Source organism: Haemorhous mexicanus, chromosome 1, assembly GCF_027477595.1.
Source record: "Haemorhous mexicanus isolate bHaeMex1 chromosome 1, bHaeMex1.pri, whole genome shotgun sequence".
NCBI classification, from domain to species: domain Eukaryota; kingdom Metazoa; phylum Chordata; class Aves; order Passeriformes; family Fringillidae; genus Haemorhous; species Haemorhous mexicanus.
This window is the reverse complement of record NC_082341.1, coordinates 113,950,613-113,973,229: the sequence shown is the minus strand read 5'-3', so window position 1 is coordinate 113,973,229 and position 22,617 is coordinate 113,950,613.

Genomic DNA, 22,617 nt, shown 5'->3' with positions numbered 1-22,617 from the left:
AACAGGGAAGCAGGCTGTTTCTATTTCTGCTATAAACATGTCTAATGTCAGAAAGAAAGAAAACATTCAGTGGAGTCCATGGGGTGTTTGGTGTCTCCATTAGACAAGTGAGAACCATATGGTGTTATCTGGAAATGAAAAGCACTGAAAGCATGCTTGCTTAGTTTATAAACCATGGCTTTACACTGAAATAAATGTTATTAGCTAAAATAATGCTAAACATGGGTAGTTTTGGGTTTTTTTCCCTATGGATTTAACTGCAAAAAATACTGTCTATACAAATGGATTGTAGGGAATAGTTGTTTGCTTTGTTTGTTTTTTTTTCTTCACTGGTAGTATAAGTATAGAAAGAGGATTTTTTCCTTACTTGCAATAAGTTTATTTTATCCTTAGTAAAAATTCTGCCTTGGGTCTTTCAAAACAATTCTGACTAAGAAGCAGTGGCCAGAATAGGGAACAACTTGCTCTTATTTTCTATGCCTTACAAGTTTCACATTACAATGGGGAATGTTAGAGATTGCTTCGTTGTTCAAATTCAAAACTAACTCCTTCAAATTAAACTGGGCCTAGAAAGAAAAGGCATGTCTGATACACAGTTTAGCCCACATCTCACCTGGTTTCAAAACAAAAAATTGTGTTTCTGATCCATTAGTACTTTATATGCAACCTATTTATATGGTTAACCAAAACAGAGGAAACATTACTAAACAGTGTGGTCTTATTAAACCTACTAATTTTTTGAAATTGTACAGATGGACCAAGACCACTGGGGATTCTGAAACTGAGTAGGAACCTGAGGACCTAAATATGCATATCTTTACATCTCGAGTAGGTCAGGTCTCACCCTTTCTTACTGGAACGAGCATTACTGAAATGAAATGTGAGGTAGGTCCTACCTACCCTTATGCAGGTGCAGCCTAAAGAAAGAATACAGCTCTTTGCAGCACTGAGAACTTTTTGCGAAGTCCAAGATACCTGGATTCCTTTCATGCCCTTAACCCTCCATCAGTGTAGGGCTAAAGATTACTGAAAGTTTTTGAAGAGTGTTAAATGAAAGCCAAATACTGAAAAAAACTGGGCAGTGATATTTAGGGAGAATTTTGCCACCTCAGGGTGCTTCCTCATTTCTGAAGATCTTTGTGGGAAGTAAGAAGGAACCTCTTCCCACCCACAAAGAGGAAAAGTTAAATTCCATCAATGGAAACATGGAGTCCTCCTCAGTGTTCTGATGCAATATGCAACTTTGTGCTCAATTGTGATCTTTGTATAATGTATTTAGCCTGTCCTTCTGGGGTTTAACTGAAAATCCCAAAAGTGCAAGCCTCCCTGGAAAGTGAAATCAAGGTGGTCTATATGTTAGCGTGAAGGGAGAATCAAAAAGTATTTCCTAAGCTCATGAAATTACACTGAACATGATTTTTTTTTTGATAATTGCCTTTTCTTCATAGTAATGTGAAGGTCATCTAGGCATAAGGGTTGTTAGAAGTTTACCACCCCTTTGATCAGCTTTAGAGCACATTATTTTTATAGTACTTATACTTAGAAAGCATTTTATATCTAAACTCTTGGAAGGAAAATAGTGCTTCTCATTTTAAATTGCTTTTCTTTTCTTGAAAAACATCAATTTATGCCAAGCATTGTTATACAAAGCATTTTTTTTTTTTACTAGAAAACAAGATTTTCTGACATTCAAAAGCTTTTGAGTAATACAGGTGAGAACAGAAGTAATATTGAGTGTGAAAAAGATCACCAAATGCTCAAATTTTAAAAGTGAAAAATGGAAATGCATAATAATAATAATTTAAAAAGGTAGTTTTTCTTAAAGTACACATGTTTTTTATTATTTTGGGTTTTTTTCCAGAGAATCTTGTTTAAGATTCATTTGACTTTAACAGGACGACAGATGTTTTGTGCACTGCAACTGCTTATTTTTTAAGTGATTTGATGGAAATATATTAGTAACATTTTAAGATGGACCTGTTCAAGCCAGGAGGGGAAACAATTGGTTCCCCATCTCCATCTGATTTCTCCAAATGTCACAATTCCATCTAGTGGACAGGTTAACATAAAATATATGTTAAGCTGAATTTTCCTCAATTCCCTCTGCTTAATTTATGTGGCATGGTCACTGAGTTTCTGTTTGTAGCCAAGGAAATCACAGCAAAGCTGTAATAGTTCACATAGCTGAGAACAACCCAGTGCTCTGAAGCAAGAGTTGGGGTCCATGCCTTGAGTATTAAGGAATATCTGCCACGTGCACCATCCTCCAGATGGTTCTCTGAAACCTGTTTGGGGTTACAAGCACTCAGTCTGTGTCAGCTTAATGCAGGACTTAATGCAGGACTCTGTGGATTAACAGTAAGGAACTACATTATGCAGGAAACTGCAATAGAAGAACAAAAGACATCTGGAAATGGGAAAGGCTTAGTGGCCACAAACCTATCTCTCTTTGCAGAAGGCTATTTTGAGGCTTTTCTAGGAATGGTGTTGCACTGTGGTATTTTATCAATATTTCTCATATGGTGGTATAATTTATAGGAACACCTTGGTCAGGCACAGTAGTCTGAGCCAATCCATTTTCCAGGTGAATAAGCAAACAGAGAGGAAACAAAAGCCTGATATTCCTCCATGTTCTTTGCTAACATTCTTGTTCACAAAGCAGTGACGCTTACCTCCAAATCAGTACCCATTGAAACGGGTACACAAAACAGACCCAGACAGAGAGAATTTTGGAAATCTAGATTTGAAAATATCCTGGTTGAATGTTCAGAAATGACAATGACTGCAAATGTTATTTATGAATTTTAGAAAAAAGAGTTCCTGCAATTTAAACATGTCATATGGCTGAATCTAGTGTTAAATGTGAATTGAATTTCTCAAATTTCTAGACATCAGCAAATATGCACCTGTTATGCCCAGAAGCAAAGAGCTCAGCATAGAGGAATACTGCTGTGATTCACAGCTACCCCTATTTACTTTTGCTGTATTTGTTAAAAATCACATTAAGAAAAAATAAATCAAGTTGTATGAAACTGGAAATAGAAACTTTAATCCTTCATCATAGGTTTCTGAAATTGATTCAAAAATAGAATACAGGTTTAAAATGACAAAAAGTTATAGCTTAATCTTTGAGTCATTCTGCCACATGTAATAAACCTGGGATTATCCTCTGCAAAACTGAAGTCTTGAGTTCTTTTCCAGGAGAAAGCATCTTGCTCCTCACTTGCTTCAAGATTAATAATATCATTCCAACGAGATTAGAGGCATTAGTCTTCCTGACCTGACCCAAATGGTACAAATGGGATTTTAAAGACAGTGTCTACTGAAAGATCCAGCAGAATGATGAGGTACACAGAATAGCTACCATGAGGAATCACCAGTGATAGACTGTCAGTGCTATAAAGAAGATACCCTATTAAGTTTAGCTATTATCTCAGAGGAAGATTATAGGCATAAATCCTGACCTTTAATTAAATAGACAGCACAAAGACAGAAAGATAAACAAACTTGTGCAAAAAGTAGCAACTTGTACTGACTTGGTAGAAAAGTCTGTGAAGTGGAAAAGGGACAGTGAGCAATGGGATATTTTAAAGATTGCTTTTTCTCTCATTTGTTGATGAGGCAAAACACGATGATGACCACTGTTTGATAGAAAAAAAGTTCTGCTTTATTGACTAAACAGCAATGTAATTCGGGATTTCCACAATTAGGAAAGGAAGAAAGTAAAGGAAGGAGAGGAGAGGAGAGGAGAGGAGAGGAGAGGAGAGGAGAGGAGAGGAGAGGAGAGGAGAGGAGAGGAGAGGAGAGGAGAGGAGAGGAGAGGAGAGGAGAGGAGAGGAGAGGAGAGGAGAGGAGAGGAGAGGAGAGGAGAGGAGAGGAGAGGAGAGGAGAGGAGAGGAGAGGAGAGGAGAGGAGAGGAGAGGAGAGGAGAGGAGAGGAGAGGAGAGGAGAGGAGAGGAGAGGAGAGGAGAGGAGAGGAGAGGAGAGGAGAGGAGAGGAGAGGAGAGGTATTGTTCACAGCATGTATTTTGAAGGTGTGTTTATTTTTTCTCTCTAGAGAACTGTTTACTTGCAGTTGAATACAAATGAACAGTAGAGAAGCTTTGGCTTCACTTGTCCTGAATGTCACTTCCCTTGTGTCACAACATGGCAGGATAATAATATCCATCTTTTTCAAATCTCACATTTTCTAAATACTGGAAAAGATACACAATGAGAAAATGTTGATGACTTCTGAAAGTGATATGAAGACAAAAATACACCAGTGTGCTTGGTATAAGTTTAATTCTCAAACATTCATTATCCAAGGACACAAAAAATTATTATGTGCTTGTTCAGAGTGCACTGTACCTTACTTTATGATTATTCCTAGGATAATGTTCTGTTTGAAGAATAGGCCCATGTATGAATGAGCATACAGCACAAGTAAATCTGTCAATTATTTGTAAACAATATGACAAGAATTGCTGAGTTTTTTATAATTGGTTATTGAGAAAAGACAAAACTGTTTTATTTAATAACACTTAAAATCATGATAGATTCAGCTTCTTTTGCTCTTAATTTCACCTTCTCCGAGAAGAGAAAGTAGAATTTGAACAATCTGGACCTCTTAATTTCAATCCATTTTAAGAATTTCTCCAGTCCTTCATTATAAAAGTAGCAGCATATAAAAGACCCTCATGACTAAGAACTTTGAAGATGACATGACTACAAAAAATACTAATTCAATGAACTCATAAGATGAAGGCTTATATACACAAGACGAAAATACATAGTTATTATTATAGTTGACAAGTAGTGAATGTTCTCAGTTGATTTATAAGAGGTTCCACAAAAGCTAGAAAACAGATAAGCAACCAACAACAAATTATGTATGTTAATGGAAGGTCCTATTTCTCTTAACAAATTTATTCTGTTTAAAATTTTATATTTATGAGGAAAGTCTAAGGCAATTCACTGAAACTTATTTTAGGCATTAAATTTTAAGAAGCTTCCTCAGACATGGTAAAGAAAGCATACATTTCCCAACTTACTCATAGCATACATGACTTAGATGATTTTTCTTTTTCAATCAAACCAAGGAACTTTTACTTAAAGCAACCTGGATATTTCTGCCTCATCTACTAAAACTTAGCAAAATAGTGGTTTCTTGCATTTTTAGGTTTAGCTGTAACAACACAGGTTGCAGTGAATGGTACATCTTGCCTTGTGTGCAGAATTATTTTACTATAAAAAATAGTGGTGGGTCCTGTAGCTCCAGCTGCAGTATGCAACGCTTTCATCAATTTTTGATTCCAGATCATGGCTGAGATGGCAGCTTGGTCACATAATGCAACTGTCTATTATTTTAACCTCATGGTTTTCATCTGAATTAAAAAAATATTTTTGGGGTATAAAATGAAATAACAACAAAAATAAGTGATATCACAGAATTGGTAAGGTTGGAGAAGATCTCTAGGATCATTGAGTTCAGCTGTAAACCCAGCACTGCCATGTTCACCACTAAATCACTCTGTAGGTAATATCCACATGTTTTTTTAATGTTTCCCCGGACAGCCTATTCCAGTGCCTGACCACCCTTTAAGTGAGGAAATTTTTTCGTATGTCTAATTTAATCCTCCCATGGTAAAGCTATTTAATCTTGTTTGCTACATAATAATTTAATGGAATTTTCACCTCTGGAAGCTTAACTTCAGGTTCTGAACCAGTCATCTAAATCATCCATTGTAACAAGCCTCTGGTCATTTATTTCATGTACTTGCCAGTGAATAGCAGTTTTCTTCAAAAAATTGCAACATACTGAAAGCCTTTCCATATCAGAATCAAAAGCTTGTAATAGCAGAAGCACCCTTAAATATTAAGGTATTTGAATATCTAGGTAGATTAGCAAAATCTGTCTGAATTGTGCACTGTTCCAAACCTTTAACTTTACTATATATCAAATATACTTATGCTCACTTTTTTATGCATGTTCATATTCACATGATGGCAAATGATATTGACAGACAGCTTCAATTTTCCGTGGTTAAAAGAGATGGTTAATAACTGTTTTAATAAAAACTAAAATTTTAAGTCACGGTGCACAGAAATCCAGGTTTTGAAAATACTTACATTTAGTACTTATGGACTCCTCTAAACATTCAATTAATTTTAAACAAACCCCTTCCAAAAAAAAACCCCAAATTAAAGGCAGCTACCAAGACAGACATGAGGTATCTGAAGCATTTACCGACACAAACCTTTACTCATGTAATTAATAACATTGGCCTTCATCAAGGTACTTGCACAAGTAAATCTTTGCAAGATCAAGCTCCTATCTTGATGACTATCTTTAAAATCAAGGACATTCCAGAAATGAGGGACCCAGAACAATGATTCCACGGTATTAAACATTAAATCAAGGATCAAATATTAAATGGAGGATTACAAAAAATGACTAAGATGCATTGCTCTTAATTGTGTAAGTTATGGACCCTGTGGCTGGTTTCATTTGCAAAGGTGGAAATCATTTACAAGGTTAATTGCAGTGTCACTTCACAGCCTCCAGTTCTTTTTCATGTTGTGCAAAGCAAGTGTGACCAGATGGACAAGAATAACATCTGGAAGAGAGAAGTGGGATCAATGCTGCTGACAGTCTTGACTGATTTCCTTTGGTGTGCACATAAAATAGTTGGTGACAGAATGTACATTCAGAAGTAAAGTTCCAAGCCTAAAGCAAATCTTTGCTGATGCTATTAGGGGACAAACTACCTTCTGTAGCCCCCCTTGACAAAGTCTGGAAGACCTTAAGTGTCTTGCAAAAAATGTAGTAATAAATGGCTTTTTACAATATATGGGCTTAAATTGAGTGATATTCTCATGTAATTTTGTTCACACACTTTTACTTTGATCTCTAAAACTATGAAGGCTCTAATTTAAGCTACATTTGTGAAAAGGTGTGCATGTGAACCAACTGTAAGGTTCTTCCTTCTCATCTTCATGTAACTGTGTTAAAATATGGTAGATTCTATGAATCACAGATCTGCAAACTTATGCACAATACTATACTCAAAGTTCTTAAAATTATTTAACATTCCTTTAAAGATCTTTTAATGTGTTTGTAAAACTAGGATTTAGATGGTGTCATCTGGAAACCATTCTCCAAAATCTTGAAGGGGTTGGAGCTATGACAGAGGGTCTTTGGTTTTGTACAAAAAACAAATGTAGCACCTGTGTTCAACAAATGCCAGAAGAAAGATCTGGGGAATTACAGGCTAGACAACCTTACTCAGCTCCTGGAAATCATATCCTCATAGAGGTGATTTCCAGTTTCCAGTCAAGAGAAAGAAAATTTTGTGTGGAAGTTAATAGCACAGACTTGTTGTGGGGAAATAATTCTTTATCATGAAGTTGCCCTTTGCCTCCTCCTCCAGTCTGTCTGCTCCAGACTTGTTCTTGGGTTTATCACCTGCATCCCCAGCCGGATAGAATTTAGAAACCTGATGAAGATGCACTTTGTTTCAGGTTTTTGCTTTTTTTTTTGTTTGGTTGGTTGGTTGGTTTGGTTTTGGGATTTATTTTTTTTTCAGAGAGAGATATTGCACAGGATAAGTTCAAGATACATCCTTGAGGATTTATCTTGGCGGGCAAGATATGAAATATTAAACATTTTTTCTTAGATCTAGCCATTTTTCACCCATCCACTGGACTATTCATGTAAACCATAGCACCCCAAGTTGGCTGAAAGGATATTCTTGCTTCTTTTTTCAGAACTTGACATAAGAATATTTTTTTAAAAATAATTTGTTTCTAATCTTGACTTACTCATTTGGGCTAGAGGGGTTCTAGGTTGCGTTTTGGAAACTGGTATAAAAACACAATAGCTTTGGATAACTCCATCTTTGGTTCCAATTTTCTTTCCATGTAAAGAAAACTGCTTTTCAGATTGGCTTTCAAAGTGACCAATCACCTGTCCGTATATATTTAGATGTATAATACTTCATATGAATGCATTTATTTTTACAACAAAAACATGAAACTCAACAAATCATTACAAAGCTTCTTTGGTCAAATTTCTATTGCACGAATTGCTATTTGATCCCCTGCTCATCAAATAAAACTAATATTAATAAATGTATTTTACACTTCTGTCTTTAGATTCTGAGGTCACAAGAAGTTTAAGGGCGGTTAAAGTTCTTTCTGTCCACCTGTTCTGATTTCTGTTTACATTTCCTTTGATGGCCCTTAAAACTTTACCTTGCTACCAGATTAAAATGTCTCATTATGAACACTGCTGTGCCTTTCTGGTAACAAGGGAGCTACATCTGTTCTACATTTTTCAGTGTTTTGTAGTTTTTATTATCTTTTTCTGTCTTTTCTTTATGTAGGTAATGATTTCACAGTTATCAATCACAATGTAGATTGCACTGTATGCACATGACACATGGAAGAAGAAGTTCAGGATTGAGCTCACACCAGGTGAGCTTTATTTCTACAAAGTAGAAATAAAGTTGTCTCTGTCTTATCAAAATAAGAAACATTATGCACAACACGTGTAATTAATTACTATCAACATCATAATCACTGATATCAAACCAGTTACAAAAGAGTTTCTCCTTGTTTTGTTGCTTCAACATATATCCTACTCCCTCTAAGGATACCCAGGAAGGGGATTTGGTGTATTCAGCCATGTAAAGAAGCTGTTACTAAACAGTTTATTCCTTTTCTCTGACATTGTCATATGTTTTGCTCTTTTTTTTTTTAATGAACTCATCAATTCCAGTTAGTTGCAGACAAATCTGTAGTACAATACGGATTATTTTCCTACATTTTCATATTTATTATAAGTGCTGTGTGAATACTGATAATACAAAAAGAAAAAAAAAAGACCAACAAAAGTTTGCAGCAGAAATGTGAACAGGAATATTTTTATAACTTGGAGCAGAGAAGAATGGGTGCATACAGGACGGTAAGCTTGACGAGTTCAAGGAATGGAGTAGATGCTGCCATATTTGCTGAAGAGTGACTAAGGATTGCAATAGTTGGAAGTTCTTCTGTGTTTCCACAAGTAGCAACATCTGTTGAAATCTTTCACGATAATATCAGTTACTACAATAATACTAATTTTTGTTGTCACAGTAGCTGATGAAAAATTCTAGTTTCTCTTTGGTTTCTCTCCCTCACTTTTTCCTTATACTGCTATAATTCTTTTTTTTTTTTCCCCATGATGGAAACTGCAGCACAGTGTTGGAGTAAATTTTCTCAGGACCATGGTAACTTTCTTTCTGGGACATGCAAGATCTCCCCTGCAGAGCTTTGACTCTTCAAAGGGGAAGACAGAATGTGCAGGAGTCAAAAAAAAACATGACTCCCAGCCTCTTGTCTCCCTGTAATTTCTGCGGAGAGGTCATGCTCTTAAGTGGCTTCAAAAATATGTGGTCATGAAATTCTCTGGATTAAAATGAAAATATTACAGATAAAGGTGCAACGATAACATTCTTGGCATCATTGATGGACATTTCTTGAACCAGTCAGTTAGAGACCTCAAGGTCTGAGAGAGTCTTTGATTACATTTTGAGAAGTGTTGAGAGCATTATTCCAAACAAAACTTACAAATGGAAGTGCAATAAAGCAGTGGTACTACTAACCCTTACAACAGGGAAAAAAACCCAACAGATTATAATGTAGTAAATATCTATTACTAAAATGGAACAAACAAAATGAGGAAGAAGGAGATCATAAGTCATGGTCAAATGGGAAAAGACATGTATTGCACGTGAGAATTATCATTGTTTCCATAGAGAATCTTTGGTATAAACCACAAATTAAGCATGAATTTATATAACTCAATAAAAGTTAATGGGATCAAATGGAAGCATAATTATTACAACCACAGACATCTCTCAGGAAGAAAAATCTGGGTCTTAATGGAGAAAACCGAAAAGAACTAAATTTGAAAAGTTAAAAGTAGAACTATAATAGGGTGCATGAGAAAAGATTTTTATCAGCAGCATCCTCATCCTAACATACTTTAAAATACCACAGAAGTTTAAGTTGAAAGTATAAAGCACTAGGTTGTGAAGCTTGTAAATGATGATACTATAAAAAGAATTAGACTTTGCAAAACTAATTAACATTTTTCATTGGTTTATGTAGAAGGATTTTGGGAGGTTGTCACACTGATGATTTCTCCTTGTACTTATTATGATGAACTGTAAAATTGAAATGCAAAGCCATTGGTAGAAACGGCTTTCCAACAAATTGCTAAAGTTTAAAGCAAGTTGCCAAGTATTTTCAAGAAACTCCAATTTAAGATTAAAAAAGAGCTCTCTATAGATCATAATCTGCTGTTTACCTTGGATTTACCATCAAGGAAAAAGACATTAGCTTTTAAAAATAAGTTACTTTTACGAAGATCACCATACACAACACAACTGATGAGTGAGGTCCCCAGAGAGGGAAAGTTGGAAGGATCAAAATAATGACCACAAAATTATTGATAATCAAAAAAGTATCAAAAATGACCATAAAAGTCTGTAGGCAGTTGTCAAGGGCATGAGGATCCAGCTGGTCTCCTCAATCCTGCCACTGGGGGGAAGAGAAGGGCACTAATAGGACAAGTTAATAATTGGTTGCAGAACTGGTGCTGCCTGCGTGCTAATACACTTAGTATGGGGAACAAAAACAGTGACTGAGAGATCTGAATTGAGTTTGCAGAGCTATTATCTTCTTGGCGTCATGGAGGCATGGTGGATGGCTCCCAGGAGTGGCATGTTGCAAGGGAGGGATACAGGGTCTGTAGGAAGTACAGGAAGGGAAGATGAGAAGTGAGGGCTGTCCTTAATGTGATAGTGCACGTGGAGTGCATGGAGCTCTCCTTGAGGGTAGACAAGGAAGAATATGGGTTAGGATTAAAGAGCGGACAGGCAAAGGTGACATCATAGTGGGTGTCTGCTAGAGGCCTCATGACCAGAAAGAACAAAAGGATAAGGCAAGAATGTAGGAGCAGCACCACATTCACCGCACCTGGTCCTGAACAACCATCTGCGATCTGTTGGAGGGTAAACACAGCACAGCATTAGGAATTCTGAAGGTTCTTACACTGCATCGACGACAAATTCCATCTCCAACTGAGGACTTAGAAGCCAATTAGAAGTGTTCTGTTGGACTCCCTACTCACCAAACTGTGAGACTTTTTGGAGATGTGAACATCAAAGGTGATTTGGCTCCATGATTATGAGTTTGTGGAGTTCAGGATACTGGGGACGGGGATGAGAGTGAAAAACAAGCTTTACAGCCCTGGATGTCAGGAGAGAAAACTTGGTCTCTTCAAAGATCTGATTGGAAGATACCTTAGGGATAAGGCCATGGAGGGAAGGGGAGTCCAACAAAGCTGGTTAATATTCAAATAACACCTCCTCCAAACCCAAGAGAGCTCCATCCCAGGGAATATGGTATCAGTTAAAAATGTTAGGAAGCCTGCATGAATGAACAAGGAACTCCCCAGACAAACTCAAGCACAAAAAGAAACCTGCAGAGTATGGGAGAAAGGACAGGTAACCTGGGAGGAGTACAGAAGCATCCAGGGATAAAGTTATGAAAACTAAAGTTCAAATGGAATTGAATCTTGGCAGGCATATCAAAGACTAGAATAAAGGCTTCTCTAAGTACATAAGCAACAAAAAGAAATAGGGAACATGTGGGCCCATTGCTGAAGACAGGACACCTGGTTGCACAGAAAGTAGAAATGGAGGAAGTACTGTTATGCCTTTTTTGCTTCAGCCTTTACTACCATCATAGTTCCTGGAAAAGTGATGGAGCAGCTATGGAAGCCATTCTTCAGGTACATGAGCAGCAAGAAAATCATCAAGAGTACCCAGCATTGCTCCACCAAGCAGAAGCCTTGCTCAACTAACTGGATAACTTTCTACAAGGAAATGAGTGGCCTGGTATGTGAGAAGAGAGCGGTGGACATTGTCCACCAGCACTTCAGTAAGCCCCCATAAGGTCCACAGAGTGAAGCTGTTGAGGTACAGTCTGGATGAGCAAACAGTGACATGGATTGAAAACTGGTTGAAAGGCCAGGCTCAGAGGGTGCTGATCAGCACCACTACGTCTGGTTGGAGGAGAGACTAACACTGTACCCCAGGGGTCAATACTGGATCCAGTTCTGCTTAATAACTTCATTAGTGACCTGGGCAGAATGTGACCTCCAAAATTTGCCACAAAAATAAGATCAGTAGATGATATGCCAGAGGGCCATGCTGCCATCCAAAGGGACCTCAACAGGCTGGAGAAATAAGTCAACAGGAACCTCATTAAGTTCAACAGAGAGTAGAGCAAAGTTATGCCCCCAGGAAAGAACCACCACATGTGCCAATACTTACTGGGAGCTACCCATCTGGAAAGAAGCTTGGCAGAGTAGGATCTCAGGGTCCTGGTAGCCTCCAGGTTGAACATGAGTCAGCAATGTGCTCTAGTTGCCAAAAAAGGTATTCTTTGATGCATTAGAAGTGGTGTTGTGAGCAAGTCAAGGGAGGTGATCTTTTCCCTCGACTCAATGCTGTTGAGGCCACACCCAGAGTGCTGTGTCCAGTCCTTAGTACAAGAGAGTAATGGAGGTACTGGATAAAGTGCAATGAAGGACCACAGAAGACTGAAGTATCTTATTCATGAGAAAAAGCTGGGAGAGCTGGGACTGTTCAGTCTGGAGAACAGAAGGCTCAGAGAAGCATTGTCAAAGTACATAAACACCTGAAGGCAGGGTAAGAAAAAAAGAACAGAGCCAGACTCTTTTAGGGGTGCACAGTAACAGGACCAGAAATAGTGGACACAGAATGAAACACAGAAGGTTCCATCTGGACATCAGAAAACACTTTTTTACTGGGTGACTGAGCACTGGTCCAGGTTGCCCTTGGAGATTCCAGAGTTTCTATCATTAGACACTCTGGAACCTAAGGAGGATTCCAGAGTCTTCTCCCTAGCTCTAAACAGCCATGCTTGAGCAGGGAGTTTGGACAAGATGAACTTGAGACATCTCTTCCAGCCTCAACCATTCTGTGATTCTTTGAAAAGGTTCTGTACTAGGACAGATAAAGATATTCAGAAGTGGTCAGTCAAGGGATGAACTGTCCGTACAGAGCTTATACCAAGAGTGAAATATTTGGAGTTGATCTAAAAGAGATAGAAAGTCCTTGCAGAAAGATCTCAGTGATACCATGTGGCTGATTGACATTATGATGAAGGAAAAAATATTTATTCTTGTTCACCATGAGGGACAAGAAAATGAGTTATGTGGAATTTTGATCAAGCCCTACACAACCACTGGCTTCTGACACTTTGCTAGGATCAGACTATACAAATGGAATGCAAATGGGCTCTTCAGACAGTGCTCACAGACTCCTTTTAGCACATTAGTGGGACAAATCAGGTAGGAAAATGCCTGCAGTGATTCACACAAACCCAGTCTCTTCAAGCAGGCCAAAAGTCCTGAAAAAATGAAACATTAATTTTCTGAATAGCAGTGCCTTTGGGTGAAAGATCCAGTGACTGCATGATTGCCTTGTTTATGAGCCTGATTTCTACTGAAGTCAAAGCAAACACAAGAAGAAATATCTGTTCATAAGTTCACCACCTACATGGCACTAGACAATGAATCCAGGGCTAACATGCTTTGTGAGCAATTGCCCTAAATCTGATTCACTACACAGATTATAACCCTCATTTTTTCATGAGCTAAAGAGTTGAGTCCTCCTCTCTCCCACTGAAGTTTTGATAAACAAAATGTTATTTTCTGTGGATGTTTTCACTTCACTTTTTGTATCAAATGACACCAGCTTTTGGAGTGAAATCTGCTCTAGAAAAACATAATTTTGGAAGAGATTTTGTAGAAGATGCATGCGCGCTTCATTAATTTTGGGGCTACTGCCAAGAATCTGTTCAGTGTAGAAAAATATTAGGAAATAGGTTAGGGGATTTTAAGCACTGTATAAATGGGGACTGACACCTTTTCTTCTGTATGTATACCAGCCTTTTCATATGTACCATCCTAACATAGATTGACCAAGATTTTTTTTTTAATTATTATTTTTGCTCTTAGGGGATCAGGTTTAAAACCACACCAAACAAACAAAAAAACCAAAAACATATCTCACTTTCACAAAGTTAAATTACAAGTGCTGGTGTTGGCTGGTTATTTTGAATCCCACTTCACAGGAACTGTGTCATCCTTCCCTGTTTTGTTGAAGTCAGTAAGTATTCTTAAATTGTCTTGGAACTTTCAGCCTCAATTAAATCAGGATGCCAAATATAAACCACATGTCATGGCTGGATTCTTTCAGAAAATACAAGAGTAGTTAAAGATTCATGTTGCAGGTAGCATTGTGCTGGACAAGAGAAGAAAAAGTTATTGCATTGCTTGTCAATAGAATGTGTTCTACAAAAATAAAAAATACAACTTTTCATTGGAGTCTATTTTAGATAGCATCACCACTACTGAATGAAGGAGCCAGTAAAACAGACCCAAGACTCTCATTAATGAAATGAAAGCTTAAAAGGAGGTGTGGACTACTCTATTGTTCATAAATTTTGTGCACTTATCCAATTCAGAAGAAGTACTTTATATTTTGACATATCTATCTAAAATTAATTTGCCTATGGGAATCTGCAAACATTTCTTGTAAAGTTCTGGCAGCACAACAACTATGGTACAGGTAATACGGTATTCTGGAGCCTTCTCAGGAAAAGAATTTTCACTCAGTGTCAAATGGACACTTGTCAAGCCAAGATGAATGTGCATGCTTAAAAAAAGTCATCCATCTAGCTTGATAACTTCTGTAGGCTGAACAAATCCAATATGCTTCAGATATGATAGTTCAAGTAAATGTGTGAAGCACCATATGGAAGAAGTGAACACCTGCTGCAAGGTGTCACCTAGCAATATTGCATATGTCTGATGGAAGATTGCTGACATAATTCACAGAAGGGACAGAGTTTGTCTCCTACAGATAAAGAAATGATGGTAGTGTGACTCACAGGGGACTTGCAAAAAAGAGCAGATCCAAAATCTGTCACTTTTAGTAATGTACCTCAACAACTGCCGTTGCCATTTTTTGCAAGGTACTTTTTTAAACTGTTGCCTGCTGTGTGGCCTTCATTTGCCCTTTGGCTTTATGGGGATGAAGGACATACTTTTCCTGTGGCATATGGTCAGGTGCTTCAGAAATTACACTGAAGCCTTCCCAGTACAGTCTTTCTTTTTCTTGCTTATATAGTCCCACTACATTAACATTGATATGATAAAGAAATGTTATGATTGAGAATGTGGAATGATGCCCTATTTTATGAATCATTTAGCATAGGTTCTCTGTTCCTGAAAAGTAACAGAAATGGAAAAAGCTCTCTACACAATATGATAACATTAACTAAAATGAAAGTGCTATCACAGAGAGGGCATAGAAGTCTCTGGAAAGAGGAAGTAGAGGGAGAAGCAGTCAGGATACCTTATTCTGAGAAAATAGCCAACACAATAAGCAAGAGGATAATTACTATTCCTTTATTGTTATAATGAAGAAGAAGGCACATATTTGTTAAAATAAGCAGTGAAAAAAAGTCTTCTATCAGTTTTTTTTAGGAAAAAACATGAAAAACATTTACACATAGGGCAAAGCATTTAGAATAGCATCTGAGCATTGTTTCCATGAGATATTTTATGGGGAGGATTTTCCTTTCAGCTAAGCTTATCAAGCTTGGTGAGAATTTATATGAGAGTAAGTAAAGAAAAAAGCATATACTGCAGGAAGATGACGAAGGCAAATGGTGCTCTCACTATTCATTCCAGGTTTTGTTCTTTATTTAGTTAGATTTGCATAATGAAAAAAAAAATTGTACATAAAGCTCTAGGCTCTCCTACTTAATCTTTCAATGGTGTTCTACATCCAGCGGGCTTAAAAAACCCCAAACATTCAGCATGGACAAATCAGCTCAGGTTAGTCAGCCAGTGAATGACATAAACACCAATATTTTCACTAACAATTGTCTCCTAAAAAGTAGCACACCTCTCTCTGAAAAATCCTTATACCCAAATGGCTTTGGCCCTGTTCCTGGATTGTTCCTGAATACAATCAAGTCATATAGAACCAGGAGTACTTACAAAGCACATCCTGCTGGCAGCATGTATCCTGGTAGGTGACAGAGAAGCTCTTAGATAATCAGCTCTCTGATTTAGGACTAGAGAGACGATGACTAGCAAGTATGAATATTCAGCATAGATCCCCCTAGACAAGCACCTTGATTGGTCTTTTGTCTTCAATGCATGACTAACTTTAATCTGTAGTGATAAATTATGCATTGTAGTAACCTAATGTTTAAAAGGCTCTGGACAGCAGGGGCCAGATCTAAGAGCGAAGCTGACGTAATTCTACAGCAATTAAATATCAGTGATACAAAACTGACTCTTAATTTTTAGTGTGATCATCATCAGCTGGTAACAGAGTACCAACAACCTAACCTATTGAAAACTGAATGAACAACCAACCACTAAAGAGCTATTTATGAGGAAAAAGCTGGGTCTTGCCTTGCTCTTTCCTGACTATTTCTGTGCTGACCACATTTGCCTACTATATAACACAATTATTTTCTTTCATTTCTTTTCTTCTTATTGAAAAACTCTAGTTTAATTAATTTTCATACCTTTTCATGCATGATTGTAAGTGTATTTCTATATATGAGGATGTGTCTGTCAGAAGATATTACTGTGAGGTAAATATGCATGACTGCTTAATTCCAGGGAAATAACCTATGCATCATCTGGCAAGGCTAAGTGCACACAGGTTATTATGAACCCTGCAGCTACATTAATTTAGTAAAGTTTTCATAGATGTGTGTCTACATTAACAAGGAAGCTATTTCTTTCCCCTTTGTCTTGCTTTTGTTTTGCAATTACATCCCTTCTGTGTCTACATAATAAAGAAGGTCCATTTATACAAAGAATGAAAAGCTGCAATGAGTCACCTAAATAAAGTAATTTTATAAAGAAAAGGTTGTTCTGTAATAATTTGTTTCAGAGTTGAAAATAATTGGAAGCAATGCTCTGAAGACTTTCCATAAATGTGGCATTCTGGGTAAAGGAATTATTGTTATTTTGGAAATTAATCTAATTTTCGTCTGCACGTTGTCATTTATGTGAATAGGACTTGTCAGCTTGATTTGTTACAATGCCTGAATTGCTTGCTTAATCCTCAAAATAAAAATAAAACTTTTAATTGCTTTAACTGGGAATGTTAACCTTTTCAGTACTGCTCTCTGTGTGTGCATTTTAGAAGAAAGTTTTATTATTGGCTTTACACCTTTCAACGTATGATGTCAATAAAATTATTAAAAGAATATGAAAAAGATACATTAAAAGAAAGGCTCACCAAAAAATCCTAGAATGTGAAGAACAACAGCGCATAGAAACTGAGTCTCTTTCACACCAGACTCAGCCATGAGACATACAAAGACCATGTGATTTTTGCAAGTCATCTCCATTAGCTGAAACAGCCAGTTACAGAGGCCAAACTTATAGATGGGGTAGATAAGCAGGTAATTCTAGTCAAGGGGTCTGGGAGTTTTACATTAAGCTCCATGTTTTGTGCTTTCCCTGAAGCTGAAGTACAAAGAGGAATAATTCAGATTAACAGTGCTTTCAGTTTGAATGTCATCCCGATAGAAGGGCTACAGACTGAGAAAGAATAACTATTTCATGCAGCTTTTTTGCCAATACATGAGAAGCATCCAGCATGGTAGCCCTGTCCTTTGAAACAGAAAAACAGGAGCAATCTTCAGAGACTATTCTGCCTTCATGCTCAAACAATTCTGAGAGCAGATAAATAAAAGATGGGGTGGAGCAACCATATTTTACACTGATATTCACAGTTGTTCAGCATCAGTAGATATACTTTCTTAGTACACTGACAGCTGTTGCAGGAGAACCAGTAAATGAGAAGCAAAAAACTCAGGAGGGTTATCTGTTGAACTACAGCTTAAGAAAAAACCACAGGTTGTCTAAATACATCAGAGAAAAACACTACAGTGTGAGCACTCAAGTTTAACTTCTCTGAGACTTAAGGATGGTGTGTACAGCCAGCGTGTTAGGGATCTCTGAAATTTTGCCTTACAACATAATACTGAGCTAAAACCTATGATCTTACTTGAATGATTTATCTTTAAAGAATTGTCATGGATAATCCAGATGTACAGAGGCATACAAAGAGGTTTTGTACAATTATCCAGCTGCTATCCAAGAACTACTAAAGAGTGGTCAGATATTAAGTAAGTTTCTTTTTCTTTTTATTTTTTTTAATCCATCTGGATATACTGCTCTATCCATGTATAGTAGTTCAGAACATAGAAAATCAGTGCAAGTTGTCTCAAGTAGTCTCATTATACTACACATGTTTGAACAGGGATTCCTTTGTTACAGCAATCAGTGGTAAAACTAAAGTCCCTGATTTATTTCTTATTGCTTTTCCATTGCTGAATGGCATAAACTGCAATTTAAAATAATTTTAATACAAGAATTCTCTACCAAAGTCATGTAAAAAACAAAATGGATGAATACTGTAATGTTTTATTGCTGCCTGGTAATAACATTTCGGGAAAGACTTATTTTAAGAATATGTAGCTGTAATGCTAGTATATGGCACTACAACTTAATTTTATCAAGATTTTATTTTGTTACAGAAGATGTTTAATCTGTCTGTACGCAGACTTTGCTTTAAAAGAAGACTCATATCTCTATACTTTATTCATTTTTCCTCTTGAATTACTTCCAAAACCAGAAGCCTGATTCTACTGGAGTTAGACTGTTGGAAGCATTCTGTGATCAGCAACATTGTAGTATTTTTAGGCTGGCAAATTGTACCACCAATTAGGTTTTCATGTATCTAGTACAAATTACTTCTGAAGTTCAAAACAGTCTGTTTGAAGGCTGTAACTCTGTAAACAGAACATAAAAGATCAAGGAAAATACAATATAATTTTTCTGTGAAACTCATGCTGGCTTAATTAATTTTATAATTTTATAACATGCAGATGACATGGACAATAATGATGTTGAATTATTAACTAGTCAGATCAATGAACTATTAGAGATATGTAGAAATAGCCAGATCTCTTCAAAAGCTGTCTATTAAAACTCTTATTTGTATCTTTAGGAGCTAGAAATCCCTGAAAATCCCATGGAACACAATTTTATTTGTTTTTAGGAGTAGCATTTGTTATGATTGTGCACCTAAGGGAAGGTTAAGTAAAGTCAACAGAGATCCTTAAAAACAGGAAATATCAAGGCAACCCTTAATATTGGCTCTTTCTACTCTAAAAGCCAGTGAAAGAGAGTAAAATTGTCAATATACAATGTTCTCAATATACAAGGACTGGTACCTGCATGTACCTTATTATCAGGCAGATAAAGTGGAGTGACCTGGAGCAAGGCTCAAAGGACACCAAAAAATGTATCTCCTGGTTTTCCTCTTTCTGATCTTGAGATTCTTGCACTTGGAGCGTCAGTAATACCCTCAATATTCTGCTTCTTTCCTTCCCCTTCTTGTAGAGCAAGTCTGCAGGCAGGTAAGGTTGGCAGGCACCAGTCAGGGTTGAGCTATATGAGGGAAGACAAGCTAGAGCCAAGGGTGACCACAGGACAAACAGGGTTGATGCTGTCTCCAAAACCAGCAGCACCCTCTGGCACATGAACAGGAGCAGCAGGGCAGGGCTTCTGGCAATAGCAGAACCCACAGCCAGCCCAGTGACCAGCAGGCAGGAAAGCAGCAGGCTGGGTCACTGCTGGTCCCCCCTTGCCCACGTCTTAACTCTGCTGAGTCTGTGAGCTCGGGCCTGAGGTACTATGGGACTTCTCTACAGGGGACACAGGGGTGCAGGTACCAGGAGAGGTGGTCAGAAAAAACAAGGACCAATGGTGTTCTGAGGGCTCTAAGTTCCTGTGACTGAGCTGATTGCTATTTCAGAAAAATTACCTTTTTGGTAGGAAAAAAAAATCAGTGCTTCATGTGCTTCTCGGGTGCTTCCTCCTGCAGGCACACTGGCAGATGTGGAAGCAAAGCCTGGAAGAATTTCGAAGTAAGGAGACTGGCTACATGCAAATTACTCTGTCACCAAATTACGGACCTGTTGAGCCCGGTGAATAAAAGTTTCGTCCTTCCTTTAAGCAAACATGTTGGCTTTTCCTTCAGTATATGTGTACGCCTTCCCTTCTCTATGGGACTACCTAAAGTAAAATTTGTTAATACAGGTTGAAATATAGAAGAACTTCCCAAAGCTGGCAAAATCTCAGTCTGCTATAAAGTAAATTAGGAGAATTGCTTTAATCCTCTTCGACACTGAGTACATCTAACAGTTTAGATTTTACTTCATTGTTTTAGTAATTTCTTTATTAAATAAAATCTAATAGCAGCTACATCTGTCACACAGAGACATCTTGAGTGGTCTCATTCTACTAGAAGCTTTCTAAAGAGAAAGAACCAGACATGAACTTGAGGCAGTGCCTCATAATAAAAACATTTTTCCCCTCTGGGTATGATTCAGTGCTGCTGCTGCCCTGATCTTCTTCACGAGGGCATCTCCTCACCTGAATTATTCTCTAGTGACACTGGATATAGTTGAAAAGGAAGTATCACAGTATCATGCTTCATTAAGTCAGCTTAAATCATTAGTATGGAAGGAAAATGCAGAGTCAAAGGCTGAAGATCATTAATTCACTGCATGTTGTTAAGTGAACAGTGTAAGAGGGGGATGATGCATACATGGCAGCAAGGATCTCACATATTTTCCCTGGTTATTAAAGATTCATGGCTGTCATTATTAACCTGCTGCGTTAATATGTGGAAGTCATTTCACCTCCTCATGAGTCTCTCATTTTCTTGGCTTCACCTTATGTTTGTCTTACTTGGCAAAATTGTAAACAGCATGGGAAACACCTCTCAATCCTTGTCCAGAAGTACTTTGCCCAGGTAAAACTACTTTAGGGAGGAGTGAAATTAGCATACATAATTGTTTTTGTACAGGATTAAGATAGCTTTGATATCTTAATCCTCTACAAAATGATAGTCTAAGCATTTTTATGCCCATTTCATGTTACGGTGCCATGTGCATTGTTCAGTTTAAACAACAAAACTTTTGTATGTGTGTTAAGTTTTTCAATATTTTCTGTGGTATTTAATGCACTAGGGACCTCTTCAATGCAGCTGCAAGGCAGCAAAGAATAATTAGTATTAGGAATAAAGGGAATTGCTGAGCACTTTGTATTTGTAATACTTACTGCATAAAAAGCATAAAAACCCATAGTGCCTACCACAAATAGCAACTTATCCCTAGCCACAAAGAGTATTACTATAAACCAAGCACATCTATAGTATCACTTTTACAGAGCTATTTTAATGCATGGTTCCTCTGCTATAGAATTGTAATGGAGACTTACATGAAATAAGAAAAAAAGAATTCCTCCTAGAAGTTTATGAGAGTTGACTGTTCCATTGGAGCCATTATGGTTTATCATATATTTAAGGACTTCTAAAATATGAATTATTGATAGGCTCCAAGGAGCAATGTTTCTTTATCATTTATAAATATTTATTTGCTGAGTTTCAGAATGGGTAATATTGAACTCATATAGAGACCTTAATGGCTCCAAGTGGTCTATAACACGATAGAATATGACATTTTAAAAATCCCATCTCTTATTTGATCCAGAGGAAACATAATTAAACGCTATTAAAATCCAGAAAAGGGTGGAACTTTGGTTATGATGAAGCAGGCATACTTGCAACCTGCCTCGTTTTCAATAGTCTTATATTTACCTGCTTAACAATATTTTTAGATATTTCCACCATCAACACATTCACTGATACTTCCCTAACTTGCACACATCTCCAAATGCTTTTTCACTGTGACCTTTCTTAACATGTTTCCACATGATTTTTACATTCCCACAGGAGCACCCTCCTTCCTTTTATTGTTGTTATTATATTTGATGCTGAGTTTGTGTTGCAGTAAGCATCTGTAACATCAAAGGTAAATTGTAAGCAAAAAGATAGCTAAAGTAGCAAGAGTGACTTAAAATTTGAGGGTGAATATTTTAAAATGCAATCTGTATATTGCACTAGGTCAGGAGCTTCTCTATTCTGTTTGGTTTTTTGTTTGTTTGTTGGGGTTTTTTAAAGTTTTGTTTTGTTTTGTTTCTGTTTATTGCTTATGTTGATTGCTTAAGCTCTGTGTCTACACTACTAAGTACTGAGTTAAATTACTTCTTAAAAATGTTGCTAATTGTCTCTATGCTAGAAACTCATCTCATTTCCAGTTTGTCCCAATCCATCCTGAGGAGACTCTTTTCTCTGTATGAAGTAATGTTAATCAACTGAAACTTTTTAAGTAATCTTCTGAAATGCAGACTTTATTATTCTTATTATTATAATTCCACATGCTGTACATCACAGTTCTTCCCACAGGAAGCAAGAGTCAGAGTGAAGGTTTCATATATTTTATTCTTTCTATAATCATAATATAAAATAAATATTAGGTACACTACTTGCTAGAGCCATGTAAGTGAAAAGAGGGTCTGGGGTGTGTGACATTCATGTGGTGACA